Here is a 26,047-nt window from a genome sequence, read left to right on the forward strand (position 1 = left end):
GGTTGCTGCGGCCACAACGCTGAGTACTAACCACTATACGATCACGGCACGTTTCCTCAGCTCCATCTGTGATGATCAGCTGCAACCACACAATTGTAAAGATATCGACTTGAAAAGTGCGAGAGCTCATCAAAAAACTACTTCAACATTTTCCTTCGAGCCGGATTTGAACCAGCGACCTAAGGATGTCTTTTGAGCTGCTTCTACAGTCCTCCGCTCTACCAACTGAGCTATCGAAGGGTGGTCAATGCTGGAAGCAATTAGTACTTTGTGCATTGTGTTTTTTAGTGCAACGTTTAATTTTTTTCTATTTGATCTTGTTCCAAACATAGATGCCTAAGTATTTTGGGTGAACGTTCAAAGTACATTTCCCCATCTCTACACACAAGAGGATCTCATCTTCTGACTAGAAATATGGCCAACCTTTCTATTGTTGCTGTCAACTCACTGGGCATTGGAGTTGTTTTTTCCCCCAAAAGAAGTTAGACAAATCACCAATTACTTGAGGTTTCAGTAGTTGCTAAACAACTCTATTCCAACAGCTTGTTCCTGTTTTATGACTTCTTTTGAGCTTTTGCATAGCTGTCTTTGTTTTTCTTGTCATCTTAGCAAAGTTTCCTCTGAAAGAAACGACATTTAAGACGGAATGTAAAGGAACATTTGCCGTGACCCGGATTCGAACCGGGGTTGCTGCGGCCACAACGCAGAGTACTAACCACTATACGATCACAGCACGTTTCCTCAGCTCCATCTGTAAGCTGTGGTGACCAGCTGTGACCACACCATTGTAAAGATGTCGACTTGAAAAGTGCTAGAGCTCATGAAAAAGCTTTATCAACATTATCCTTTGAGCCGGATTTGATCCAGCGACCTAAGGATGTCTTTTGAGCTGCCTCTACAGTCCTCCGCTCTACCAACTGAGCTGTCGAAGGGTGGTCAATGCTGGAAGCAATTAGTACTTTGTGCATTGTGTTTTTTAGTGCAACGTTTAATTTTTTTCTATTTGATCTTGTTCCAAACATAGATGCCTAAGTATTTTGGGTGAACGTTCAAAGTACATTTCCCCATCTCTACACACAAGAGAATCTCATCTTCTGACTAGAAATATGGCCAACCTTTCTATTGTTGCTGTCAACTCACTGGGCATTGGAGTTGTTTTTTCCCCCAAAAGAAGTTAGACAAATCACCAATTACTTGAGGTTTCAGTAGTTGCTAAACAACTCTATTCCAACAGCTTGTTCCTGTTTTATGACTTCTTTTGAGCTTTTGCATAGCTGTCTTTGTTTTTTTTTGTCATCTTAGCAAAGTTTCTTCGGAAAGAAACGTTATTTAAGACAGACTGTTAAGGAACATTTGCCGTGACCCGGATTCGAACCGGGGTTGCTGCGGCCACAACGCAGAGTACTAACCACTATATGATCACGGCAGGTTTCCTCAGTTCCATCTGTAAGCTGTGGTGATCAGCTGTGACCACACCACTGTAAAGATGTCAACTTGAAAAGTTCGAGATCTCATGAAGAAGCTTTATCAACATTTTCCTTCAGGCCGGAATTTGAACCAGCGACCTAAGGATGTCTTTTGAGCTGCCTCTACAGTCCTCCGCTCTACCAACTGAGCTATCGAAGGGCAGGCAATGTCAGAAGCACTTAGTACTTTGTGCATTGTGATCTTGAGTGCAACGTTTAATTTTTTCTATTTGATCTTGTTCCAAACATAGATGCCTAAGTATTTTGGGTGAACGTTCAAAGTACATTTCCCCATCCCTACACACAAGAGGATCTCATCTTCTGACTAGAAATATGGCCAACCTTTCTATTGTTGCTGTCAACTCACTGGGCATTGGAGTTGTTTTTTCCCCCAAAAGAAGTTAGACAAATCACCAATTACTTGAGGTTTCAGTAGTTGCTAAACAACTCTATTCCAACAGCTTGTTCCTGTTTTATGACTTCTTTTGAGCTTTTGCATAGCTGTCTTTGTTTTTCTTGTCATCTTAGCAAAGTTTCCTCTGAAAGTAACGACATTTAAGACGGAATGTAAAGGAACATTTACCGTGACCCGGATTCAAACCGGGGTTGCTGCGGCCACAACGCAGAGTACTAACCACTATACGATCACGGCACGTTTCCTCAGCTCCATCTGTGATGATCAGCTGCAGCCACACAATTGTAAAGATATTGACTTGAAAAGTGCGAGAGCTCATCAAAAAAATACATCAACATTTTCCTTCGAGCCGGATTTGAACCAGCGACCTAAGGATGTCTTTTGAGCTGCCTCTACAGTCCTCCGCTCTACCAACTGAGCTATCGAAGGGTGGTCAATACTGGAAGCAATTAGTACTTTGTGCATTGTGTTTTTTAGTGCAACATTTAATTTTTTTCTATTTGATCTTGTTCCAAACATAGATGCCTAAGTATTTTGGGTGAACGTTCAAAGTACATTTCCCCATCTCTACACACAAGAGGATCTCATCTTCTGACTAGAAATATGGCCAACCTTTCTATTGTTGCTGTCAACTCACTGGGCATTGGAGTTGTTTTTTCCCCCAAAAGAAGTTAGACAAATGACCAACTACTTGAGGTTTCAGTAGTTGCTAAACAACTCTATTCCAACAGCTTGTTCCTGTTTTATGACTTCTTTTGAGCTTTTGCATAGCTGTCTTTGTTTTTCTTGTCATCTTAGCAAAGTTTCCTCTGAAAGAAACAACATTTAAGACGGAATGTAAAGGAACATTTGTTGCAAGTCCGAGCAATCGGTCAAGGCTTAGAAACAGTGGTCAGAGACAAGGGTCACACAAGGGTCAAGAGGACAATAGTTCAGGACTTGCTGGTGAGGACAGAACTAGGCAAAGGGTCAAAAGACAGGCTGGCTTCTGTGGATCCACCCATGGACACACCCATGATCCCGCCCCTAACTCCACCTCTGGTGGGAAAAGAAGGACTGGAATGGAGTGAGGAAAGTCCAACTGGACCCAGAAGCTCTCTGGAATGCTGGAGGAAGATCTACAATTTGCTACCAACATGAAGATTTATGACCTGTGCTCCCATTCCAGGAGTGCAGCATGTAACTTTTGTGCCCTCATGTGAATACTGCATGTAGTGAAAATGATACCAAATGTCTTATGTAGAGCTAAAAAAGTGTATTTGGTAAATGACCCCTTGACCTAAACTGTCAGGAGAGAATGACTTGTGACTCTTACATTGTTTAGAGCAGTCTCAGGAATGATATAAAAGGATGCAGCTCAGATCGGAGAGAGAGAGCTGGGGCAGGCGACAAGAAGAGACAGAGCAGATTTGGAGGGGTCATCCCCCGTCCAAACCTGGATGGGGGATGACAGGAGGACTCTGGGAAGAAGAGACTTGGGAGAGTTCTTGGGGAGATTCTGAGAAGACAGGAGCTAGTGTAAACTAACTCTTATTTAATCATTTTGAACTAATTCCTCCGTGGGGGATAGCAGTTGTTTTTCACTTTACCCATTTTTGTATTTTGATTTTGTAATAAACCTTTTTTGAAAAAGAAACATAATTCTGATTCTTTCAGGTTTTCTCTAAAGCTTCACGTTTGGGGCCCTGGCCATAAATTGCACAGAGGTAAGCATATCGATGATCGGTCTCTGAATTATCGGGACTTACTTTACAGTTTATAATAGAATAATATAAAGAAACGTTAAGATAAGGGAAGTTTTAACTTCCCCCTCCTTGCGAGTAACGAGTTGTCTTAAGGGCGATAAAAGCAAAATATTCGAGGTTATTTTGGCTCTGATTGCAGGTTGAAAAAGTCTCTAATCAGCTGGAAGGTTGGATTAATAAATAAATTGATAAACTTATGATAGCCTGATCAACTAGCATAAATCATTTTATAGTTACCAACCTCCCACATAAGCTGTTAGAGGCGCAATTAATTCCGGGTAACCCAAACAATTGCTGAGAGGCTTGGCTTGCCTCCAGACTTCTCTCTAGTATCTTAACCAAAAGGTAACGAGTTTAAAAGAAGTGTAGCACTCTGGGGCTGGCTATTCGTGCAAGTCATTTCACCTTTAAAATAAAAGACAAGATTCTAATTAGATGGTCCAATCCAGGATCTAGTACAATTAAACTCGCCGACATCCCCTCGAACCCTGATGGATGCACCGTCTCATAAGTTCTAACGGAACTGGGTTTTAAAGGAACCAGTAAATGGGAAGGGCACGCGAGACATTTACCGTGACCCAGAATCGAACCAGGGTTGCTACGGCCACAACGCTGAGTACTAACCACTATATGATCACGGCACGTTTCCTCTGCTCCATCTGTGATGATCAGCTGCAACCACACAATTGTAAAGATATCGACTTGAAAAGTGCGAGAGCTCATCAAAAAACTACATCAACATTTTCCTTCGAGCCAGATTTGAACCAGCGACCTAAGGATGTCTTTTGAGCTGCCTTTACAGTCCTCCGCTCTACCAACTGAGCTATCGAAGGGTGGTCAATGCTGGAAGCAATTAGTACTTTGTGCATTGTGTTTTTTAGTGCAACGTTTAATTTTTTTCTATTTGATCTTGTTCCAAACATAGATGCCTAAGTATTTTGGGTGAACGCTCAAAGTACATTTCCCCATCTCTACACACAAGAGGATCTCATCTTTTGACTAGAAATATGGCCAACCTTTCTATTGTTGCTGTCAACTCACTGGGCATTGGAGTTGTTTTTTCCCCCAAAAGAAGTTAGACAAATCACCAATTACTTGAGGTTTCAGTAGTTGCTAAACAACTCTATTCCAACAGCTTGTTCCTGTTTTATGACTTCTTTTGAGCTTTTGCATAGCTGTCTTTGTTTTTTTGTCATCTTAGCAAAGTTTCTTCGGAAAGAAACGTTATTTAAGACAGATTGTTAAGGAACATTTGCCGTGACCCGGATTCGAACCGGGGTTGCTGCGGCCACAACACAGAGTACTAACCACTATACGATCACGGCACGTTTCCTCAGTTCCATCTGTAAGCTGTGGTGATCAGCTGTGACCACACCATTGTAAAGATGTCGACTTGAAACGTTCGAGAGCTCATGAAGAAGCTTTATCAACATTTTCCTTCAGGCCGGATTTGAACCAGTGACCTAAGGATGTCTTTTGAGCTGCTTCTTCAGGCCTCCGCTCTACCAACTGAGCTATCGAAGGGCAGGCAATGTCAGAAGCACTTAGTACTTTGTGCATTGTGATCTTGAGTGCAACGTTTAATTTTTTCTATTTGATCTTGTTCCAAACATAGATGCCTAAGTATTTTGGGTGAACGTTCAAAGTACATTTCCCCATCTCTACACACAAGAGGATCTCATCTTCTGACTAGAAATATGGCCAACCTTTCTATTGTTGCTGTCAACTCACTGGGCATTGGAGTTGTTTTTTCCCCCAAAAGAAGTTAGACATATCACCAATTACTTGAGGTTTCAGTAGTTGCTAAACAACTCTATTCCAACAGCTTGTTCCTGTTTTATGACTTCTTTTGAGCTTTTGCATAGCTGTCTTTGTTTTTCTTGTCATCTTAGCAAAGTTTCCTCTGAAAGAAACGACATTTAAGACGGAATGTAAAGGAACATTTGCCGTGACCCAGATTCGAACCGGGGTTGCTGCGGCCACAAGGCAGAGTACTAACCACTAAACGATCACGGCACGTTTCCTCAGCTCCATCTGTAAGCTGTGGTGATCATCTGTGACCACACCATTGTAAAGATGTCGACTTGAAAAGTGCGAGAGCTCATGAAGTAGCTTTATCAACATTTTCCTTCGAGCCGGATTTGAACCAGCGACCTAAGGATGTCTTTTGAGCTGCCTCTACAGTCCTCCGCTCAACCAACTGAGCTATCGAAGGGTGGTCAATGCTGGAAGCAATTAGTACTTTGTGCATTGTGTTTTTTAGTGCAACGCTTAATTTTTTTCTATTTGATCTTGTTCCAAACATAGATGCCTAAGTATTTTGGGTGAACGTTCAAAGTACATTTCCCCATCTCTACACACAAGAGGATCTCATCTTCTGACTAGAAATATGGCCAACCTTTCTATTGTTACTGTGAACTCACTGGGCATTGGAGTTGTTTTTTCCCCCAAATGAAGTTAGACAAATCACCAATTACTTGAGGTTTCAGTAGTTGCTAAACAACTCTATTCCAACAGCTTGTTCCTGTTTTATGACTTCTTTTGAGCTTATGCATAGCTGTCTTTGTTTTTCTTGTCATCTTAGCAGTTTCCTCTGAAAGAAACGACATTTAAGACGGAATGTAAAGGAACATTTGCCGTGACCCGGATTCGAACCGGGGTTGCTGCGGCCACAACGCAGAGTACTAACCACTATACGATCACGGCACGTTTCCTCAGCTCCATCTGTAAGCTGTGGTGATCAACTGTGACCACACAATTGTAAAGATGTCGACTTGAAAAGTGCTACAGCTCATGAAGAAGCTTTATCAACATTTTCCTTCGAGCCGGTTTTGAACCAGCGACCTAAGGATGTCTTTTGAGCTGCCTCTACAGTCCTCCGCTCTACCAACTGAGCTATCGAAGGGTGGTCAATGCTGGAAGCAATTAGTACTTTGTGCATTGTGTTTTTTAGTGCAACGTTTAATTTTTTTCTATTTGATCTTGTTCCAAACATAGATGCCTAAGTATTTTGGGTGAACGTTCAAAGTACATTTCCCCATCTCTACACACAAGAGGATCTCATCTTCTGACTAGAAATATGGCCAACCTTTCTATTGTTGCTTTCAACTCACTGGGCATTGGAGTTGTTTTTTCCCCCAAAAGAAGTTAGACAAATGACCAACTACTTGAGGTTTCAGTAGTTGCTAAACAACTCTATTCCAACAGCTTGTTCCTGTTTTATGACTTCTTTTGAGCTTTTGCATAGCTGTCTTTGTTTTTCTTGTCATCTTAGCAAAGTTTCCTCTGAAAGAAACGACATTTAAGACGGAATGTAAAGGAACATTTACCGTGACCCAGAATCGAACCGGGGTTGCTGCGGCCACAACGCTGAGTACTCACCACTATACGATCACGGTACGTTTCCTCAGCTCCATCTGTGATGATCAGCTGCAACCACACAATTGTAAAGATATCGACTTGAAAAGTGCGAGAGCTCATCAAAAAACTACATCAACATTTTCCTTCGAGCCGGATTTGAACCAGCGACCTAAGGATGTCTTTTGAGCTGCCTCTACAGTCCTCCGCTCTACCAACTGAACTATCGAAGGGTGGTCAATGCTGGAAGCAATTAGTACTTTGTGCATTGTGTTTTTTAGTGCAACGTTTAATTTTTTTCTATTTGATCTTGTTCCAAACATAGATGCCTAAGTATTTTGGGTGAACGTTCAAAGTACATTTCCCCATCTCTACACACAAGAGGATCTCATCTTCTGACTAGAAATATGGCCAACCTTTCTATTGTTGCTGTCAACTCACTGGGCATTGGAGTTGTTTTTTCCCCCAAAAGAAGTTAGACAAATCACCAATTACTTGAGGTTTCAGTAGTTGCTAAACAACTCTATTCCAACAGCTTGTTCCTGTTTTATGACTTCTTTTGAGCTTTTGCATAGCTGTCTTTGTTTTTCTTGTCATCTTAGCAAAGTTTCCTCTGAAAGAAACGACATTTAAGACAGAATGTAAAGGAACATTTGCCGTGACCCGGATTCGAACCGGGGTTGCTGCGGCCACAACGCAGAGTACTAACCACTATACGATCACGGCACGTTTCCTGAGCTCCATCTGTAAGCTGTGGTGATCAGCTGTGACCACACCATTGTAAAGATGTCGACTTGAAAAGTGCTAGAGCTCATGAAGAAGCTTTATCAACATTTTCCTTCGAGCCAGATTTGAACCAGCGACCTAAGGATGTCTTTTGAGCTGCCTCTACAGTCCTCCGCTCTACCAAGTGAGCTATCGAAGGGTGGTCAATGCTGGAAGCAATTAGTACTTTGTGCATTGTGTTTTTTAGTGCAACGTTTAATTTTTTTCTATTTGATCTTGTTCCAAACATAGATGCCTAAGTATTTTGGGTGAACGTTCAAAGTACATTTCCCCATCTCTACACACAAGAGAATCTCATCTTCTGACTAGAAATATGGCCAACCTTTCTATTGTTGCTGTCAACTCACTGGGCATTGGAGTTGTTTTTTCCCCCAAAAGAAGTTAGACAAATCACCAATTACTTGAGGTTTCAGTAGTTGCTAAACAACTCTATTCCAACAGCTTGTTCCTGTTTTATGACTTCTTTTGAGCTTTTGCATAGCTGTCTTTGTTTTTTTTTTTTGTCATCTTAGCAAAGTTTCTTCGGAAAGAAATGTTATTTAAGACAGACTGTTAAGGAACATTTGCCGTGACCCGGATTCGAACCGGGGTTGCTGCGGCCACAACGCAGAGTACTAACCACTATATGATCACCGCAGGTTTCCTCAGTTCCATCTGTAAGCTGTGGTGATCAGCTGTGACCACACCACTGTAAAGATGTCAACTTGAAAAGTTCGAGATCTCATGAAGAAGCTTTATCAACATTTTCCTTCAGGCCGGAATTTGAACCAGCGACCTAAGGATGTCTTTTGAGCTGCCTCTACAGTCCCCCGCTCTACCAACTGAGCTATCGAAGGGCAGGCAATGTCAGAAGCACTTAGTACTTTGTGCATTGTGATCTTGAGTGCAACGTTTAATTTTTTCTATTTGATCTTGTTCCAAACATAGATGCCTAAGTATTTTGGGTGAACGTTCAAAGTACATTTCCCCATCCCTACACACAAGAGGATCTCATCTTCTGACTAGAAATATGGCCAACCTTTCTATTGTTGCTGTCAACTCACTGGGCATTGGAGTTGTTTTTTCCCCCAAAAGAAGTTAGACAAATCACCAATTACTTGAGGTTTCAGTAGTTGCTAAACAACTCTATTCCAACAGCTTGTTCCTGTTTTATGACTTCTTTTGAGCTTTTGCATAGCTGTCTTTGTTTTTCTTGTCATCTTAGCAAAGTTTCCTCTGAAAGTAACGACATTTAAGACGGAATGTAAAGGAACATTTACCGTGACCCGGATTCAAACCGGGGTTGCTGCGGCCACAACGCAGAGTACTAACCACTATACGATCACGGCACGTTTCCTCAGCTCCATCTGTGATGATCAGCTGCAGCCACACAATTGTAAAGATATTGACTTGAAAAGTGCGAGAGCTCATCAAAAAAATACATCAACATTTTCCTTCGAGCCGGATTTGAACCAGCGACCTAAGGATGTCTTTTGAGCTGCCTCTACAGTCCTCCGCTCTACCAACTGAACTATCGAAGGGTGGTCAATGCTGGAAGCAATTAGTACTTTGTGCATTGTGTTTTTTAGTGCAACGTTTAATTTTTTTCTATTTGATCTTGTTCCAAACATAGATGCCTAAGTATTTTGGGTGAACGTTCAAAGTACATTTCCCCATCTCTACACACAAGAGGATCTCATCTTCTGACTAGAAATATGGCCAACCTTTCTATTGTTGCTGTCAACTCACTGGGCATTGGAGTTGTTTTTCCCCCAAAAGAAGTTAGACAAATCACCAATTACTTGAGGTTTCAGTAGTTGCTAAACAACTCTATTCCAACAGCTTGTTCCTGTTTTATGACTTCTTTTGAGCTTTTGCATAGCTGTCTTTGTTTTTCTTGTCATCTTAGCAAAGTTTCCTCTGAAAGAAACGACATTTAAGACGGAATGTAAAGGAACATTTGCCGTGACCCGGATTCGAACCGGGGTTGCTGCGGCCACAACGCAGAGTACTAACCACTATACGATCACGGCACGTTTCCTGAGCTCCATCTGTAAGCTGTGGTGATCAGCTGTGACCACACCATTGTAAAGATGTCGACTTGAAAAGTGCTAGAGCTCATGAAGAAGCTTTATCAACATTTTCCTTCGAGCCAGATTTGAACCAGCGACCTAAGGATGTCTTTTGAGCTGCCTCTACAGTCCTCCGCTCTACCAAGTGAGCTATCGAAGGGTGGTCAATGCTGGAAGCAATTAGTACTTTGTGCATTGTGTTTTTTAGTGCAACGTTTAATTTTTTTCTATTTGATCTTGTTCCAAACATAGATGCCTAAGTATTCTGGGTGAACGTTCAAAGTACATTTCCCCATCTCTACACACAAGAGAATCTCATCTTCTGACTAGAAATATGGCCAACCTTTCTATTGTTGCTGTCAACTCACTGGGCATTGGAGTTGTTTTTTCCCCCAAAAGAAGTTAGACAAATCACCAATTACTTGAGGTTTCAGTAGTTGCTAAACAACTCTATTCCAACAGCTTGTTCATGTTTTATGACTTCTTTTGAGCTTTTGCATAGCTGTCTTTGTTTTTTTTTTTTGTCATCTTAGCAAAGTTTCTTCGGAAAGAAATGTTATTTAAGACAGACTGTTAAGGAACATTTGCCGTGACCCGGATTCGAACCGGGGTTGCTGCGGCCACAACGCAGAGTACTAACCACTATATGATCACCGCAGGTTTCCTCAGTTCCATCTGTAAGCTGTGGTGATCAGCTGTGACCACACCACTGTAAAGATGTCAACTTGAAAAGTTCGAGATCTCATGAAGAAGCTTTATCAACATTTTCCTTCAGGCCGGAATTTGAACCAGCGACCTAAGGATGTCTTTTGAGCTGCCTCTACAGTCCCCCGCTCTACCAACTGAGCTATCGAAGGGCAGGCAATGTCAGAAGCACTTAGTACTTTGTGCATTGTGATCTTGAGTGCAACGTTTAATTTTTTCTATTTGATCTTGTTCCAAACATAGATGCCTAAGTATTTTGGGTGAACGTTCAAAGTACATTTCCCCATCCCTACACACAAGAGGATCTCATCTTCTGACTAGAAATATGGCCAACCTTTCTATTGTTGCTGTCAACTCACTGGGCATTGGAGTTGTTTTTTCCCCCAAAAGAAGTTAGACAAATCACCAATTACTTGAGGTTTCAGTAGTTGCTAAACAACTCTATTCCAACAGCTTGTTCCTGTTTTATGACTTCTTTTGAGCTTTTGCATAGCTGTCTTTGTTTTTCTTGTCATCTTAGCAAAGTTTCCTCTGAAAGTAACGACATTTAAGACGGAATGTAAAGGAACATTTACCGTGACCCGGATTCAAACCGGGGTTGCTGCGGCCACAACGCAGAGTACTAACCACTATACGATCACGGCACGTTTCCTCAGCTCCATCTGTGATGATCAGCTGCAGCCACACAATTGTAAAGATATTGACTTGAAAAGTGCGAGAGCTCATCAAAAAAATACATCAACATTTTCCTTCGAGCCGGATTTGAACCAGCGACCTAAGGATGTCTTTTGAGCTGCCTCTACAGTCCTCCGCTCTACCAACTGAGCTATCGAAGGGTGGTCAATACTGGAAGCAATTAGTGCTTTGTGCATTGTGTTTTTTAGTGCAACATTTAATTTTTTTCTATTTGATCTTGTTCCAAACATAGATGCCTAAGTATTTTGGGTGAACGTTCAAAGTACATTTCCCCATCTCTACACACAAGAGGATCTCATCTTCTGACTAGAAATATGGCCAACCTTTCTATTGTTGCTGTCAACTCACTGGGCATTGGAGTTGTTTTTTCCCCCAAAAGAAGTTAGACAAATGACCAACTACTTGAGGTTTCAGTAGTTGCTAAACAACTCTATTCCAACAGCTTGTTCCTGTTTTATGACTTCTTTTGAGCTTTTGCATAGCTGTCTTTGTTTTTTTTTTTGTCATCTTAGCAAAGTTTCTTCGGAAAGAAATGTTATTTAAGACAGACTGTTAAGGAACATTTGCCGTGACCCGGATTCGAACCGGGGTTGCTGCGGCCACAACGCAGAGTACTAACCACTATATGATCACCGCAGGTTTCCTCAGTTCCATCTGTAAGCTGTGGTGATCAGCTGTGACCACACCACTGTAAAGATGTCAACTTGAAAAGTTCGAGATCTCATGAAGAAGCTTTATCAACATTTTCCTTCAGGCCGGAATTTGAACCAGCGACCTAAGGATGTCTTTTGAGCTGCCTCTACAGTCCCCCGCTCTACCAACTGAGCTATCGAAGGGCAGGCAATGTCAGAAGCACTTAGTACTTTGTGCATTGTGATCTTGAGTGCAACGTTTAATTTTTTCTATTTGATCTTGTTCCAAACATAGATGCCTAAGTATTTTGGGTGAACGTTCAAAGTACATTTCCCCATCCCTACACACAAGAGGATCTCATCTTCTGACTAGAAATATGGCCAACCTTTCTATTGTTGCTGTCAACTCACTGGGCATTGGAGTTGATTTTTCCCCCAAAAGAAGTTAGACAAATCACCAATTACTTGAGGTTTCAGTAGTTGCTAAACAACTCTATTCCAACAGCTTGTTCCTGTTTTATGACTTCTTTTGAGCTTTTGCATAGCTGTCTTTGTTTTTCTTGTCATCTTAGCAAAGTTTCCTCTGAAAGTAACGACATTTAAGACGGAATGTAAAGGAACATTTACCGTGACCCGGATTCAAACCGGGGTTGCTGCGGCCACAACGCAGAGTACTAACCACTATACGATCACGGCACGTTTCCTCAGCTCCATCTGTGATGATCAGCTGCAGCCACACAATTGTAAAGATATTGACTTGAAAAGTGCGAGAGCTCATCAAAAAAATACATCAACATTTTCCTTCGAGCCGGATTTGAACCAGCGACCTAAGGATGTCTTTTGAGCTGCCTCTACAGTCCTCCGCTCTACCAACTGAGCTATCGAAGGGTGGTCAATACTGGAAGCAATTAGTACTTTGTGCATTGTGTTTTTTAGTGCAACATTTAATTTTTTTCTATTTGATCTTGTTCCAAACATAGATGCCTAAGTATTTTGGGTGAACGTTCAAAGTACATTTCCCCATCTCTACACACAAGAGGATCTCATCTTCTGACTAGAAATATGGCCAACCTTTCTATTGTTGCTGTCAACTCACTGGGCATTGGAGTTGTTTTTTCCCCCAAAAGAAGTTAGACAAATGACCAACTACTTGAGGTTTCAGTAGTTGCTAAACAACTCTATTCCAACAGCTTGTTCCTGTTTTATGACTTCTTTTGAGCTTTTGCATAGCTGTCTTTGTTTTTCTTGTCATCTTAGCAAAGTTTCCTCTGAAAGAAACAACATTTAAGACGGAATGTAAAGGAACATTTGTTGCAAGTCAGAGCAATCGGTCAAGGCTTAGAAACAGTGGTCAGAGACAAGGGTCACACAAGGGTCAAGAGGACAATAGTTCAGGACTTGCTGGTGAGGACAGAACTAGGCAAAGGGTCAAAAGACAGGCTGGCTTCTGTGGATCCACCCATGGACACACCCATGATCCCGCCCCTAACTCCACCTCTGGCGGGAAAAGAAGGACTGGAATGGAGTGAGGAAAGTCCAACTGGACCCAGAAGCTCTCTGGAATGCTGGAGGAAGATCTACAATTTGCTACCAACATGAAGATTTATGACCTGTGCTCCCATTCCAGGAGTGCAGCATGTAACTTTTGTGCCCTCATGTGAATACTGCATGTAGTGAAAATGATACCAAATGTCTTATGTAGAGCTAAAAAAGTGTATTTGGTAAATGACCCCTTGACCTAAACTGTCAGGAGAGAATGACTTGTGACTCTTACATTGTTTAGAGCAGTCTCAGGAATGATATAAAAGGATGCAGCTCAGATCGGAGAGAGAGAGCTGGGGCAGGCGACAAGAAGAGACAGAGCAGATTTGGAGGGGTCATCCCCCGTCCAAACCTGGATGGGGGATGACAGGAGGACTCTGGGAAGAAGAGACTTGGGAGAGTTCTTGGGGAGATTCTGAGAAGACAGGAGCTAGTGTAAACTAACTCTTATTTAATCATTTTGAACTAATTCCTCCGTGGGGGATAGCAGTTGTTTTTCACTTTACCCATTTTTGTATTTTGATTTTGTAATAAACCTTTTTGAAAAAGAAACATAATCCTGATTCTTTCAGGTTTTCTCTAAAGCTTCACGTTTGGGGCCATGGCCATAAATTGCACAGAGGTAAGCATATCGATGATCGGTCTCTGAATTATCGGGACTTACTTTACAGTTTATAATAGAATAATATAAAGAAACCTTAAGATAAGGGAAGTTTTAACTTCCCCCTCCTTGCGAGTAACGAGTTGTCTTAAGGGCGATAAAAGCAAAATATTCGAGGTTATTTTGGCTCTGATTGCAGGTTGAAAAAGTCTCTAATCAGCTGGAAGGTTGGATTAATAAATAAATTGATAAACTTATGATAGCCTGATCAACTAGCATAAATCATTTTATAGTTACCAACCTCCCACATAAGCTGTTAGAGGCGCAATTAATTCCGGGTAACCCAAACAATTGCTGAGAGGCTTGGCTTGCCTCCAGACTTCTCTCTAGTATCTTAACCAAAAGGTAACGAGTTTAAAAGAAGTGTAGCACTCTGGGGCTGGCTATTCGTGCAAGTCATTTCACCTTTAAAATAAAAGACAAGATTCTAATTAGATGGTCCAATCCAGGATCTAGTACAATTAAACTCGCCGACATCCCCTCGAACCCTGATGGATGCACCGTCTCATAAGTTCTAACGGAACTGGGTTTTAAAGGAACCAGTAAATGGGAAGGGCACACGAGACATTTACCGTGACCCAGAATCGAACCGGGGTTGCTACGGCCACAACGCTGAGTACTAACCACTATATGATCACGGCACGTTTCCTCTGCTCCATCTGTGATGATCAGCTGCAACCACACAATTGTAAAGATATCGACTTGAAAAGTGCGAGAGCTCATCAAAAAACTACATCAACATTTTCCTTCGAGCCAGATTTGAACCAGTGACCTAAGGATGTCTTTTGAGCTGCCTCTACAGTCCTCCGCTCTACCAACTGAGCTATCGAAGAGTGGTCAATACTGGAAGCAATTAGTACTTTGTGCATTGTGTTTTTTAGTGCAACGTTTAATTTTTTTCTATTTGATCTTGTTCCAAACATAGATGCCTAAGTATTTTGGGTGAACGTTCAAAGTACATTTCCCCATCTCTACACACAAGAGGATCTCATCTTCTGACTAGAAATATGGCCAACCTTTCTATTGTTGCTGTCAACTCACTGGGCATTGGAGTTGTTTTTTCCCCCAAAAGAAGTTAGACAAATGACCAACTACTTTACGTTTCAGTAGTTGCTAAACAACTCTATTCCAACAGCTTGTTCCTGTTTTATGACTTCTTTTGAGCTTTTGCATAGTTGTCTTTGTTTTTCTTGTCATCTTAGCAAAGTTTCCTCTGAAAGAAACGGCATTTAAGACGGAATGTAAAGGAACATTTACCGTGACCCAGAATCGAACCGGGGTTGCTGCGGCCACAACGCTGAGTACTAACCACTATACGATCACGGCACGTTTCCTCAGCTCCATCTGTGATGATCAGCTGCAACCACACAATTGTAAAGATATCGACTTGAAAAGTGCGAGAGCTCATCAAAAAACTACATCAACATTTTCCTTCGAGCCGGATTTGAACCAGCGACCTAAGGATGTCTTTTGAGCTGCCTCTACAGTCCTCCGCTCTACCAACTGAGCTATCGAAGAGTGGTCAATGCTGGAAGCAATTAGTATTTTGTGCATTGTGTTTTTTAGTGCAACGTTTAATTTTTTTCTATTTGATCTTGTTCCAAACATAGATGCCTAAGTATTTTGGGTGAACGTTCAAAGTACATTTCCCCATCTCTACACACAAGAGGATCTCATCTTCTGACTAGAAATATGGCCAACCTTTCTATTGTTGCTGTCAACTCACTGGGCATTGGAGTTGTTTTTTCCCCCAAAAGAAGTTAAACAAATCACCAATTACTTGAGGTTTCAGTAGTTGCTAAACAACTCTATTCCAACAGCTTGTTCCTGTTTTATGACTTCTTTTGAGCTTTTGCATAGCTGTCTTTGTTTTTCTTGTCATCTTAGCAAAGTTTCCTCTGAAAGAAACGACATTTAAGACGGAATGTAAAGGAACACTTGCCGTGACCCGGATTCGAACCGGGGTTGCTGCGGCCACAACGCAGAGTACTAACCACTATACGATCACGGCACGTTTCCTCAGCTCCATCTGTAAGCCGTGGTGATCAGTTGTGACCACACCATTGTAAAGATGTCGACTTGAAAAGTGCTAGAGCTCATGAAAAAGCTTTATCAACATTTTCCTTCGAGCCGGATTTGAACCAGCGACCTAAGGATGTCTTTTGAGCTGCCTCTACAGTCCTCCGCTCTACCAACTGAGCTATCGAAGGGTGGTCAATGCTGGAAGCAATTAGTACTTTGTGCATTGTGTTTTTTAGTGCAACGTTTAATTTTTTTCTATTTGATCTTGTTCCAAACATAGATGCCTAAGTATTTTGGGTGAACGTTCAAAGTACATTTCCCCATCTCTACACACAAGAGGATCTCATCTTCTGACTAGAAATATGGCCAACCTTTCTATTGTTGCTGTCAACTCACTGGGCATTGGAGTTGTTTTTTCCCCCAAAAGAAGTTAGATAAATGACCAACTACTTGAGGTTTCAGTAGTTGCTAAACAACTCTATTCCAACAGCTTGTTCCTGTTTTATGACTTCTTTTGAGCTTTTGCATAGCTGTCTTTGTTTTTCTTGTCATCTTAGCAAAGTTTCCTCTGAAAGAAACAACATTTAAGACGGAATGTAAAGGAACATTTACCGTGACCCAGAATCGAACCGGGGTTGCTGCGGCCACAACGCTGAGTACTCACCACTATACGATCACGGTACGTTTCCTCAGCTCCATCTGTGATGATCAGCTGCAACCACACAATTGTAAAGATATCGACTTGAAAAGTGCGAGAGCTCATCAAAAAACTACATCCACATTTTCCTTCGAGCCGGATTTGAACCAGCGACCTAAGGATGTCTTTTGAGCTGCCTCTACAGTCCTCCGCTCTACCAAGTGAGCTATCGAAGGGTGGTCAATGCTGGAAGCAATTAGTACTTTGTGCATTGTGTTTTTTAGTGCAACGTGTAATTTTTTTCTATTTTATCTTGTTCCAAACATAGATGCCTAAGTATTTTGGGTGAACGTTCAAAGTACATTTCCCCATCTCTACACACAAGAGGATCTCATCTTCTGACTAGAAAAATGGCCAACCTTTCTATTGTTGCTGTCAACTCACTGGGCATTGGAGTTGTTTTTTCCCCCAAAAGAAGTTAGACAAATGACCAATTACTTGAGGTTTCAGTAGTTGCTAAACAACTCTATTCCAACAGCTTGTTCCTGTTTTATGACTTCTTTTGAGCTTTTGCATAGCTGTCTTTGTTTTTCTTGTCATCTTAGCAAAGTTTCCTCTGAAAGAAACGACATTTAAGACGGAATGTAAAGGAACATTTGCCGTGACCCGGATTCGAACCGGGGTTGCTGCGGCCACAACGCAGAGTACTAACCACTATACGATCACGGCACGTTTCCTCAGCTCCATCTGTAAGCTGTGGTGATCAGCTGTGACCACACCATTGTAAAGATGTCGACTTGAAAAGTGCTAGAGCTCATGAAGAAGCTTTATCAACATTTTCCTTCGAGCCAGATTTGAACCAGCGACCTAAGGATGTCTTTTGAGCTGCCTCTACAGTCCTCCGCTCTACCAACTGAGCTATCGAAGGGTGGTCAATGCTGGAAGCAATTAGTACTTTGTGCATTGTGTTTTTTAGTGCAACGTTTAATTTTTTTCTATTTGATCTTGTTCCAAACATAGATGCCTAAGTATTTTGGGTGAACGTTCAAAGTACATTTCCCCATCTCTACACACAAGAGGATCTCATCTTCTGACTAGAAATATGGCCAACCTTTCTATTGTTGCTGTCAACTCACTGGGCATTGGAGTTGTTTTTTTCCCCCAAAAGAAGTTAGACAAATGACCAACTACTTTAGGTTTCAGTAGTTGCTAAACAACTCTATTCCAACAGCTTGTTCCTGTTTTATGACTTCTTTTGAGCTTTTGCATAGCTGTCTTTGTTTTTCTTGTCATCTTAGCAAAGTTTCCTCTGAAAGAAACGACATTTAAGACGGAATGTAAAGGAACATTTACCGTGACCCAGAATCGAACCGGGGTTGCTGCGGCCACAACGCTGAGTACTAACCACTATACAATCACGGCACGTTTCCTCAGCTCCATCTGTGATGATCAGCTGCAACCACACAATTGTAAAGATATCGACTTGAAAAGTGCGAGAGCTCATCAAAAAACTACATCAACATTTTCCTTCGAGCCAGATTTGAACCAGCGACCTAAGGATGTCTTTTGAGCTGCCTCTACAGTCCTCCGCTCTACCAACTGAGCTATCGAAGAGTGGTCAATACTGGAAGCAATTAGTACTTTGTGCATTGTGTTTTTTAGTGCAACGTTTAATTTTTTTCTATTTGATCTTGTTCCAAACATAGATGCCTAAGTATTTTGGGTGAACGTTCAAAGTACATTTCCCCATCTCTACACACAAGAGGATCTCATCTTCTGACTAGAAATATGGCCAACCTTTCTATTGTTGCTGTCAACTCACTGGGCATTGGAGTTGTTTTTTCCCCCAAAAGAAGTTAGACAAATCACCAATTACTTGAGGTTTCAGTAGTTGCTAAACAACTCTATTCCAACAGCTTGTTCCTGTTTTATGACTTCTTTTGAGCTTTTGCATAGCTGTCTTTGTTTTTCTTGTCATCTTAGCAAAGTTTCCTCTGAAAGAAACGACATTTAAGACGGAATGTAAAGGAACATTTGCCGTGACACGGATTCGAATCGGGGTTGCTGCGGCCACAACGCAGAGTACTAACCACTATACGATCACGGCACGTTTCCTCAGCTCCATCTGTAAGCCGTGGTGATCAGCTGTGACCACACCATTGTGAAGATGTCGACTTGAAAAGTGCTAGAGCTCATGAAGAAGCTTTATCAACATTTTCCTTCGAGCCGGATTTGAACCAGCGACCTAAGGATGTCTTTTGAGCTGCCTCTACAGTCCTCCGCTCTACCAACTGAGCTATCGAAGGGTGGTCAATGCTGGAAGCAATTAGTACTTTGTGCATTGTGTTTTTTAGTGCAACGTTTAATTTTTTTCTATTTGATCTTGTTCCAAACATAGATGCCTAAGTATTTTGGGTGAACGTTCAAAGTACATTTCCCCATCTCTACACACAAGAGGATCTCATCTTCTGACTAGAAATATGGCCAACCTTTCTATTGTTGCTGTCAACTCACTGGGCATTGGAGTTGTTGTTTCCCCCAAAAGAAGTTAGACAAATGACCAACTACTTTAGGTTTCAGTAGTTGCTAAACAACTCTATTCCAACAGCTTGTTCCTGTTTTATGACTTCTTTTGAGCTTTTGCATAGCTGTCTTTGTTTTTCTTGTCATCTTAGCAAAGTTTCCTCTGAAAGAAACGACATTTAAGACGGAATGTAAAGGAACATTTACCGTGACCCAGAATCGAACCGGGGTTGCTGCGGCAACAACGCTGAGTACTAACCACTATACGATCACGGCACGTTTCCTCAGCTCCATCTGTGATGATCAGCTGCAACCACACAATTGTAAAGATATCGACTTGAAAAGTGCGAGAGCTCATCAAAAAACTACATCAACATTTTCCTTCGAGCCAGATTTGAACCAGTGACCTAAGGATGTCTTTTGAGCTGCCTCTACAGTCCTCCGCTCTACCAACTGAGCTATCGAAGAGTGGTCAATACTGGAAGCAATTAGTACTTTGTGCATTGTGTTTTTTAGTGCAACGTTTAATTTTTTTCTATTTGATCTTGTTCCAAACATAGATGCCTAAGTATTTTGGGTGAACGTTCAAAGTACATTTCCCCATCTCTACACACAAGAGGATCTCATCTTCTGACTAGAAATATGGCCAACCTTTCTATTGTTGCTGTCAACTCACTGGGCATTGGAGTTGTTTTTTCCCCCAAAAGAAGTTAGACAAATCACCAATTACTTGAGGTTTCAGTAGTTGCTAAACAACTCTATTCCAACAGCTTGTTCCTGTTTTATGACTTCTTTTGAGCTTTTGCATAGCTGTCTTTGTTTTTCTTGTCATCTTAGCAAAGTTTCCTCTGAAAGAAACGACATTTAAGACGGAATGTAAAGGAACATTTGCCGTGACCCGGATTCGAACCGGGGTTGCTGCGGCCACAACGCAGAGTACTAACCACTACACGATCACGGCACGTTTCCTCAGCTCCATCTGTAAGCCGTGGTGATCAGCTGTGACCACACCATTGTAAAGATGTCGACTTGAAAAGTGCTAGAGCTCATGAAAAAGCTTTATCAACATTTTCCTTCGAGCCGGATTTGAACCAGCGACCTAAGGATGTCTTTTGAGCTGCCTCTACAGTCCTCCGCTCTACCAACTGAGCTATCGAAGGGTGGTCAATGCTGGAAGCAATTAGTACTTTGTGCATTGTGTTTTTTAGTGCAACGTTTAATTTTTTTCTATTTGATCTTGTTCCAAACATAGATGCCTAAGTATTTTGGGTGAACGTTCAAAGTACATTTCCCCATCTCTACACACAAGAGGATCTCATCTTCTGACTAGAAATATGGCCAACCTTTCTATTGTTGCTGTCAACTCACTGGGCATTGGAGTTGTTTTTTCCCCCAAAAGAAGTTAGACAAATGACCAACTACTTTAGGTTTCAGTAGTTGCTAAACAACTCTATTCCAACAGCTTGTTCCTGTTTTATGACTTCTTTTGAGCTTTTGCATAGCTGTCTTTGTTTTTCTTGTCATCTTAGCAAAGTTTCCTCTGAAAGAAACGACATTTAAGACGGAATGTAAAGGAACATTAACCGTGACCCAGAATCGAACCGGGGTTGCTGAGGCCACAACGCTGAGTACTAACCACTATACGATCACGGCACGTTTCCTCAGCTCCATCTGTGATGATCAGCTGCAACCACACAATTGTAAAGATATCGACTTGAAAAGTGCGAGAGCTCATCAAAAAACTACATCAACAATTTCCTTCGAGCCTGATTTGAACCAGCGACCTAAGGATGTCTTTTGAGCTGCCTCTACAGTCCTCCGCTCTACTAACTGAGCTATCGAAGGGTGGTCAATGCTGGAAGCAATTAGTACTTTGTGCATTGTGTTTTTTAGTGCAACGTTTAATTTTTTTCTATTTGATCTTGTTCCAAACATAGATGCCTAAGTATTTTGGGTGAACGTTCAAAGTACATTTCCCCATCTCTACACACAAGAGGATCTCATCTTCTGACTAGAAATATGGCCAACCTTTCTATTGTTGCTGTCAACTCACTGGGCATTGGAGTTGTTTTTTCCCCCAAAAGAAGTTAGACAAATCACCAATTACTTGAGGTTTCAGTAGTTGCTAAACAACTCTATTCCAACAGCTTGTTCCTGTTTTATGACTTCTTTTGAGCTTTTGCATAGCTGTCTTTGTTTTTCTTGTCATCTTAGCAAAGTTTCCTCTGAAAGAAACGACATTTAAGACGGAATGTAATGGAACATTTGCCGTGACCCGGATTCGAACCGGGGTTGCTGCGGCCACAACGCAGAGTACTAACCACTATACGATCACGGCACGTTTCCTCAGCTCCATCTGTAAGCTGTGGTGATCAGCTGTGACCACACCATTGTAAAGATGTCGACTTGAAAAGTGCTAGAGCTCATGAAAAAGCTCTATCAACATTTTCCTTCGAGCTGGATTTGAACCAGCGACCTAAGGATGTCTTTTGAGCTGCCTCTACAGTCCTCCGCTCTACCAACTGAGCTATCGAAGGGTGGTCAATGCTGGAAGCAATTAGTACTTTGTGCATTGTGTTTTTTAGTGCAACGTTTAATTTTTTTCTATTTGATCTTGTTCCAAACATAGATGCCTAAGTATTTTGGGTGAACGTTCAAAGTACATTTCCCCATCTCTACACACAAGAGGATCTCATCTTCTGACTAGAAATATGACCAACCTTTCTATTGTTGCTGTCAACTCACTGGGCATTGGAGTTGTTTTTTCCCCCAAAAGAAGTTAGACAAATGACCAACTACTTTAGGTTTCAGTAGTTGCTAAACAACTCTATTCCAACAGCTTGTTCCTGTTTTATGACTTCTTTTGAGCTTTTGCATAGCTGTCTTTGTTTTTCTTGTCATCTTAGCAAAGTTTCCTCTGAAAGAAACGACATTTAAGACGGAATGTAAAGGAACATTTACCGTGACCCAGAATCGAACCGGGGTTGCTGCGGCCACAACGCTGAGTACTAACCACTATACGATCACGGCACGTTTCCTCAGCTCCATCTGTGACGATCAGCTGCAACCACACAATTGTAAAGATATCGACTTGAAAAGTGCGAGAGCTCATCAAAAAAGTACATCAACATTTTCCTTCGAGCCGGATTTGAACCAGCGACCTAAGGATGTCTTTTGAGCTGCCTCTACAGTCCTCCGCTCTACCAACTGAGCTATCGAAGGGTGGTCAATGCTGGAAGCAATTAGTACTTTGTGCATTGTGTTTTTTAGTGCAACGTTTAATTTTTTTCTATTTGATCTTGTTCCAAACATAGATGCCTAAGTATTTTGGGTGAACGTTCAAAGTACATTTCCCCATCTCTACACACAAGAGGATCTCATCTTCTGACTAGAAATATGGCCAACCTTTCTATTGTTGCTGTCAACTCACTGGGCATTGGAGTTGTTTTTTCCCCCAAAAGAAGTTAGACAAATCACCAATTTCTTGAGGTTTCAGTAGTTGCTAAACAACTCTATTCCAACAGCTTGTTCCTGTTTTATGACTTCTTTTGAGCTTTTGCATAGCTGTCTTTGTTTTTCTTGTCATCTTAGCAAAGTTTCCTCTGAAAGAAACGACATTTACGACGGAATGTAAAGGAATATTTGCCGTGACCCGGATTCGAACCGGGGTTGCTGCGGCCACAACGCAGAGTACTAATCACTATACGATCACGGCACGTTTCCTCAGCTCCATCTGTAAGCCGTGGTGATCAGCTGTGACCACACCATTGTAAAGATGTCGACTTGAAAAGTGCTAGAGCTCATGAAAAAGCTTTATCAACATTTTCCTTCGAGCCGGATTTGAACCAGCGACCTAAGAATGTCTTTTGAGCTGCCTCTACAGTCCTCCGCTCTACCAACTGAGCTATCGAAGGGTGGTCAATGCTGGAAGCAATTAGTACTTTGTGCATTGTGTTTTTTAGTGCAACGTTTAATTTTTTTCTATTTGATCTTGTTCCAAACATAGATGCCTAAGTATTTTGGGTGAACGTTCAAAGTACATTTCCCCATCTCTACACACAAGAGGATCTCATCTTCTGACTAGAAATATGGCCAACCTTTCTATTGTTGCTGTCAACTCACTGGGCATTGGAGTTGTTTTTTCCCCCAAAAGAAGTTAGACAAATGACCAACTACTTTAGGTTTCAGTAGTTGCTAAACAACTCTATTCCAACAGCTTGTTCCTGTTTTATGACTTCTTTTGAGCTTTTGCATAGCTGTCTTTGTTTTTCTTGTCATCTTAGCAAAGTTTCCTCTGAAAGAAACGACATTTAAGACGGAATGTAAAGGAACATTTACCGTGACCCAGAATCAAACCGGGGTTGCTGCGGCCACAACGCTGAGTACTAACCACTATACGATCACGGCACGTTTCCTCAGCTCCATCTGTGATGATCAGCTGCAACCACACAATTGTAAAGATATCGACTTGAAAAGTGCGAGAGCTCATCAAAAAACTACATCAACAATTTCCTTCGAGCCGGATTTGAACCAGCGATCTAAGGATGTCTTTTGAGCTGCCTCTACAGTCCTCCGCTCTACTAACTGAGCTATCGAAGGGTGGTCAATGCTGGAAGCAATTAGTACTTTGTGCATTGTGTTTTTTAGTGCAACGTTTAATTTTTTTCTATTTGATCTTGTTCCAAACATAGATGCCTAAGTATTTTGGGTGAACGTTCAAAGTACATTTCCCCATCTCTACACACAAGAGGATCTCATCTTCTGACTAGAAATATGGCCAACCTTTCTATTGTTGCTGTCAACTCACTGGGCATTGGAGTTGTTTTTTCCCCCAAAAGAAGTTAGACAAATCACCAATTACTTGAGGTTTCAGTAGTTGCTAAACAACTCTATTCCAACAGCTTGTTCCTGTTTTATGACTTCTTTTGAGCTTTTGCATAGCTGTCTTTGTTTTTCTTGTCATCTTAGCAAAGTTTCCTCTGAAAGAAACGACATTTAAGACGGAATGTAAAGGAACATTTACCGTGACCCAGAATCAAACCGGGGTTGCTGCGGCCACAACGCTGAGTACTAACCACTATACGATCACGGCACGTTTCCTCAGCTCCATCTGTGATGATCAGCTGCAACCACACAATTGTAAAGATATCGACTTGAAAAGTGCTAGAGCTCATCAAAAAACTACATCAACATTTTCCTTCGAGCCGGATTTGAACCAGCGACCTAAGGATGTCTTTTGAGCTGCCTCTACAGTCCTCCGCTCTACCAACTGAGCTATCGAAGAGTGGTCAATACTGGAAGCAATTAGTACTTTGTGCATTGTGTTTTTTAGTGCAACGTTTAATTTTTTTCTATTTGATCTTGTTCCAAACATAGATGCCTAAGTATTTTGGGTGAACGTTCAAAGTACATTTCCCCATCTCTACACACAAGAGGATCTCATCTTCTGACTAGAAATATGGCCAACCTTTCTATTGTTGCTGTCAACTCACTGGGCATTGGAGTTGTTTTTCCCCCAAAAGAAGTTAGACAAATCACCAATTACTTGAGGTTTCAGTAGTTGCTAAACAACTCTATTCCAACAGCTTGTTCCTGTTTTATGACTTATTTTGAGCTTTTGCATAGCTGTCTTTGTTTTTCTTGTCATCTTAGCAAAGTTTCCTCTGAAAGAAACGACATTTAAGAAGGAATGTAATGGAACATTTGCCGTGACCCGGATTCGAACCGGGGTTGCTGCGGCCACAACGCAGAGTACTAACCACTATACGATCACGGCACGTTTCCTCAGCTCCATCTGTAAGCTGTGGTGATCAGCTGTGACCACACCATTGTAAAGATGTCGACTTGAAAAGTGCTAGAGCTCATGAAAAAGCTTTATCAACATTTTCCTTCGAGCCGGATTTGAACCAGCGACCTAAGGATGTCTTTTGAGCTGCCTCTACAGTCCTCCGCTCTACCAACTGAGCTATCGAAGGGTGGTCAATGCTGGAAGCAATTAGTACTTTGTGCATTGTGTTTTTTAGTGCAACGTTTAATTTTTTTCTATTTGATCTTGTTCCAAACATAGATGCCTGAGTATTTTGGGTGAACGTTCAAAGTACATTTCCCCATCTCTACACACAAGAGGATCTCATCTTCTGACTAGAATTATGGCCAACCTTTCTATTGTTGCTGTCAACTCACTGGGCATTGGAGTTGTTGTTTCCCCCAAAAGAAGTTAGACAAATGACCAACTACTTTAGGTTTCAGTAGTTGCTAAACAACTCTATTCCAACAGCTTGTTCCTGTTTTATGACTTCTTTTGAGCTTTTGCATAGCTGTCTTTGTTTTTCTTGTCATCTTAGCAAAGTTTCCTCTGAAAGAAACGACATTTAAGACGGAATGTAAAGGAACATTTACCGTGACCCAGAATCGAACCGGGGTTGCTGCGGCAACAACGCTGAGTACTAACCACTATATGATCACGGCACATTTCCTCAGCTCCATCTGTGATGATCAGCTGCAACCACACAATTGTAAAGATATCGACTTGAAAAGTGCGAGAGCTCATCAAAAAACTACATCAACATTTTCCTTCGAGCCAGATTTGAACCAGCGACCTAAGGATGTCTTTTGAGCTGCCTCTACAGTCCTCCGCTCTACCAACTGAGCTATCGAAGAGTGGTCAATACTGGAAGCAATTAGTACTTTGTGCATTGTGTTTTTTAGTGCAACGTTTAATTTTTTTCTATTTGATCTTGTTCCAAACATAGATGCCTAAGTATTTTGGGTGAACGTTCAAAGTACATTTCCCCATCTCTACACACAAG

General features: G+C 41.6%; 29 non-coding genes across 29 annotated transcripts; all 29 read right to left on the reverse strand.

Annotated features, from left to right (window-relative positions):
• Positions 1-151: 151 nt before the first annotated feature.
• Positions 152-240, reverse strand: trnay-gua (transfer RNA tyrosine (anticodon GUA)). Its single transcript is given in 2 exon segments — positions 152-187; positions 204-240. It is a non-coding gene; the product is annotated as a tRNA-Tyr (tRNA).
• A 421-nt stretch (positions 241-661) lies between these two features.
• trnah-gug (transfer RNA histidin (anticodon GUG)) lies at positions 662-733 on the reverse strand. Its single transcript has one exon. It is a non-coding gene; the product is annotated as a tRNA-His (tRNA).
• Positions 734-2,221: 1,488 nt separating this feature from the next.
• Positions 2,222-2,310, reverse strand: trnay-gua (transfer RNA tyrosine (anticodon GUA)). Its single transcript is given in 2 exon segments — positions 2,222-2,257; positions 2,274-2,310. It is a non-coding gene; the product is annotated as a tRNA-Tyr (tRNA).
• Positions 2,311-4,370: 2,060 nt separating this feature from the next.
• Positions 4,371-4,459, reverse strand: trnay-gua (transfer RNA tyrosine (anticodon GUA)). The gene is given in 2 exon segments: positions 4,371-4,406; positions 4,423-4,459. It is a non-coding gene; the product is annotated as a tRNA-Tyr (tRNA).
• A 420-nt stretch (positions 4,460-4,879) lies between these two features.
• On the reverse strand, positions 4,880-4,951 carry trnah-gug (transfer RNA histidin (anticodon GUG)). The gene has a single exon. It is a non-coding gene; the product is annotated as a tRNA-His (tRNA).
• Positions 4,952-5,752: 801 nt separating this feature from the next.
• Positions 5,753-5,841, reverse strand: trnay-gua (transfer RNA tyrosine (anticodon GUA)). The gene is given in 2 exon segments: positions 5,753-5,788; positions 5,805-5,841. It is a non-coding gene; the product is annotated as a tRNA-Tyr (tRNA).
• A 419-nt stretch (positions 5,842-6,260) lies between these two features.
• Positions 6,261-6,332, reverse strand: trnah-gug (transfer RNA histidin (anticodon GUG)). The gene has a single exon. It is a non-coding gene; the product is annotated as a tRNA-His (tRNA).
• Positions 6,333-6,442: 110 nt separating this feature from the next.
• Positions 6,443-6,531, reverse strand: trnay-gua (transfer RNA tyrosine (anticodon GUA)). The gene is given in 2 exon segments: positions 6,443-6,478; positions 6,495-6,531. It is a non-coding gene; the product is annotated as a tRNA-Tyr (tRNA).
• Positions 6,532-7,127: 596 nt separating this feature from the next.
• trnay-gua (transfer RNA tyrosine (anticodon GUA)) lies at positions 7,128-7,216 on the reverse strand. The gene is given in 2 exon segments: positions 7,128-7,163; positions 7,180-7,216. It is a non-coding gene; the product is annotated as a tRNA-Tyr (tRNA).
• A 421-nt stretch (positions 7,217-7,637) lies between these two features.
• trnah-gug (transfer RNA histidin (anticodon GUG)) lies at positions 7,638-7,709 on the reverse strand. Its single transcript has one exon. It is a non-coding gene; the product is annotated as a tRNA-His (tRNA).
• A 1,491-nt stretch (positions 7,710-9,200) lies between these two features.
• trnay-gua (transfer RNA tyrosine (anticodon GUA)) lies at positions 9,201-9,289 on the reverse strand. Its single transcript is given in 2 exon segments — positions 9,201-9,236; positions 9,253-9,289. It is a non-coding gene; the product is annotated as a tRNA-Tyr (tRNA).
• A 420-nt stretch (positions 9,290-9,709) lies between these two features.
• trnah-gug (transfer RNA histidin (anticodon GUG)) lies at positions 9,710-9,781 on the reverse strand. Its single transcript has one exon. It is a non-coding gene; the product is annotated as a tRNA-His (tRNA).
• Positions 9,782-11,272: 1,491 nt separating this feature from the next.
• Positions 11,273-11,361, reverse strand: trnay-gua (transfer RNA tyrosine (anticodon GUA)). Its single transcript is given in 2 exon segments — positions 11,273-11,308; positions 11,325-11,361. It is a non-coding gene; the product is annotated as a tRNA-Tyr (tRNA).
• Positions 11,362-12,652: 1,291 nt separating this feature from the next.
• On the reverse strand, positions 12,653-12,741 carry trnay-gua (transfer RNA tyrosine (anticodon GUA)). The gene is given in 2 exon segments: positions 12,653-12,688; positions 12,705-12,741. It is a non-coding gene; the product is annotated as a tRNA-Tyr (tRNA).
• A 2,743-nt stretch (positions 12,742-15,484) lies between these two features.
• On the reverse strand, positions 15,485-15,574 carry trnay-gua (transfer RNA tyrosine (anticodon GUA)). Its single transcript is given in 2 exon segments — positions 15,485-15,521; positions 15,538-15,574. It is a non-coding gene; the product is annotated as a tRNA-Tyr (tRNA).
• A 421-nt stretch (positions 15,575-15,995) lies between these two features.
• On the reverse strand, positions 15,996-16,067 carry trnah-gug (transfer RNA histidin (anticodon GUG)). The gene has a single exon. It is a non-coding gene; the product is annotated as a tRNA-His (tRNA).
• Positions 16,068-16,177: 110 nt separating this feature from the next.
• trnay-gua (transfer RNA tyrosine (anticodon GUA)) lies at positions 16,178-16,266 on the reverse strand. The gene is given in 2 exon segments: positions 16,178-16,213; positions 16,230-16,266. It is a non-coding gene; the product is annotated as a tRNA-Tyr (tRNA).
• Positions 16,267-17,372: 1,106 nt separating this feature from the next.
• Positions 17,373-17,444, reverse strand: trnah-gug (transfer RNA histidin (anticodon GUG)). Its single transcript has one exon. It is a non-coding gene; the product is annotated as a tRNA-His (tRNA).
• A 110-nt stretch (positions 17,445-17,554) lies between these two features.
• On the reverse strand, positions 17,555-17,643 carry trnay-gua (transfer RNA tyrosine (anticodon GUA)). The gene is given in 2 exon segments: positions 17,555-17,590; positions 17,607-17,643. It is a non-coding gene; the product is annotated as a tRNA-Tyr (tRNA).
• Positions 17,644-18,932: 1,289 nt separating this feature from the next.
• Positions 18,933-19,021, reverse strand: trnay-gua (transfer RNA tyrosine (anticodon GUA)). The gene is given in 2 exon segments: positions 18,933-18,968; positions 18,985-19,021. It is a non-coding gene; the product is annotated as a tRNA-Tyr (tRNA).
• A 1,106-nt stretch (positions 19,022-20,127) lies between these two features.
• Positions 20,128-20,199, reverse strand: trnah-gug (transfer RNA histidin (anticodon GUG)). The gene has a single exon. It is a non-coding gene; the product is annotated as a tRNA-His (tRNA).
• Positions 20,200-20,309: 110 nt separating this feature from the next.
• On the reverse strand, positions 20,310-20,398 carry trnay-gua (transfer RNA tyrosine (anticodon GUA)). Its single transcript is given in 2 exon segments — positions 20,310-20,345; positions 20,362-20,398. It is a non-coding gene; the product is annotated as a tRNA-Tyr (tRNA).
• A 1,106-nt stretch (positions 20,399-21,504) lies between these two features.
• Positions 21,505-21,576, reverse strand: trnah-gug (transfer RNA histidin (anticodon GUG)). The gene has a single exon. It is a non-coding gene; the product is annotated as a tRNA-His (tRNA).
• A 110-nt stretch (positions 21,577-21,686) lies between these two features.
• trnay-gua (transfer RNA tyrosine (anticodon GUA)) lies at positions 21,687-21,775 on the reverse strand. Its single transcript is given in 2 exon segments — positions 21,687-21,722; positions 21,739-21,775. It is a non-coding gene; the product is annotated as a tRNA-Tyr (tRNA).
• A 596-nt stretch (positions 21,776-22,371) lies between these two features.
• Positions 22,372-22,460, reverse strand: trnay-gua (transfer RNA tyrosine (anticodon GUA)). The gene is given in 2 exon segments: positions 22,372-22,407; positions 22,424-22,460. It is a non-coding gene; the product is annotated as a tRNA-Tyr (tRNA).
• A 603-nt stretch (positions 22,461-23,063) lies between these two features.
• trnay-gua (transfer RNA tyrosine (anticodon GUA)) lies at positions 23,064-23,152 on the reverse strand. The gene is given in 2 exon segments: positions 23,064-23,099; positions 23,116-23,152. It is a non-coding gene; the product is annotated as a tRNA-Tyr (tRNA).
• Positions 23,153-24,432: 1,280 nt separating this feature from the next.
• On the reverse strand, positions 24,433-24,522 carry trnay-gua (transfer RNA tyrosine (anticodon GUA)). The gene is given in 2 exon segments: positions 24,433-24,469; positions 24,486-24,522. It is a non-coding gene; the product is annotated as a tRNA-Tyr (tRNA).
• Positions 24,523-24,942: 420 nt separating this feature from the next.
• On the reverse strand, positions 24,943-25,014 carry trnah-gug (transfer RNA histidin (anticodon GUG)). The gene has a single exon. It is a non-coding gene; the product is annotated as a tRNA-His (tRNA).
• Positions 25,015-25,124: 110 nt separating this feature from the next.
• Positions 25,125-25,213, reverse strand: trnay-gua (transfer RNA tyrosine (anticodon GUA)). Its single transcript is given in 2 exon segments — positions 25,125-25,160; positions 25,177-25,213. It is a non-coding gene; the product is annotated as a tRNA-Tyr (tRNA).
• Positions 25,214-26,047: the final 834 nt, after the last annotated feature.

The sequence above is a fragment of the Nothobranchius furzeri genome, chromosome 10 (assembly GCF_043380555.1).
Source record: "Nothobranchius furzeri strain GRZ-AD chromosome 10, NfurGRZ-RIMD1, whole genome shotgun sequence".
NCBI classification, from domain to species: Eukaryota; Metazoa; Chordata; class Actinopteri; order Cyprinodontiformes; family Nothobranchiidae; genus Nothobranchius; species Nothobranchius furzeri.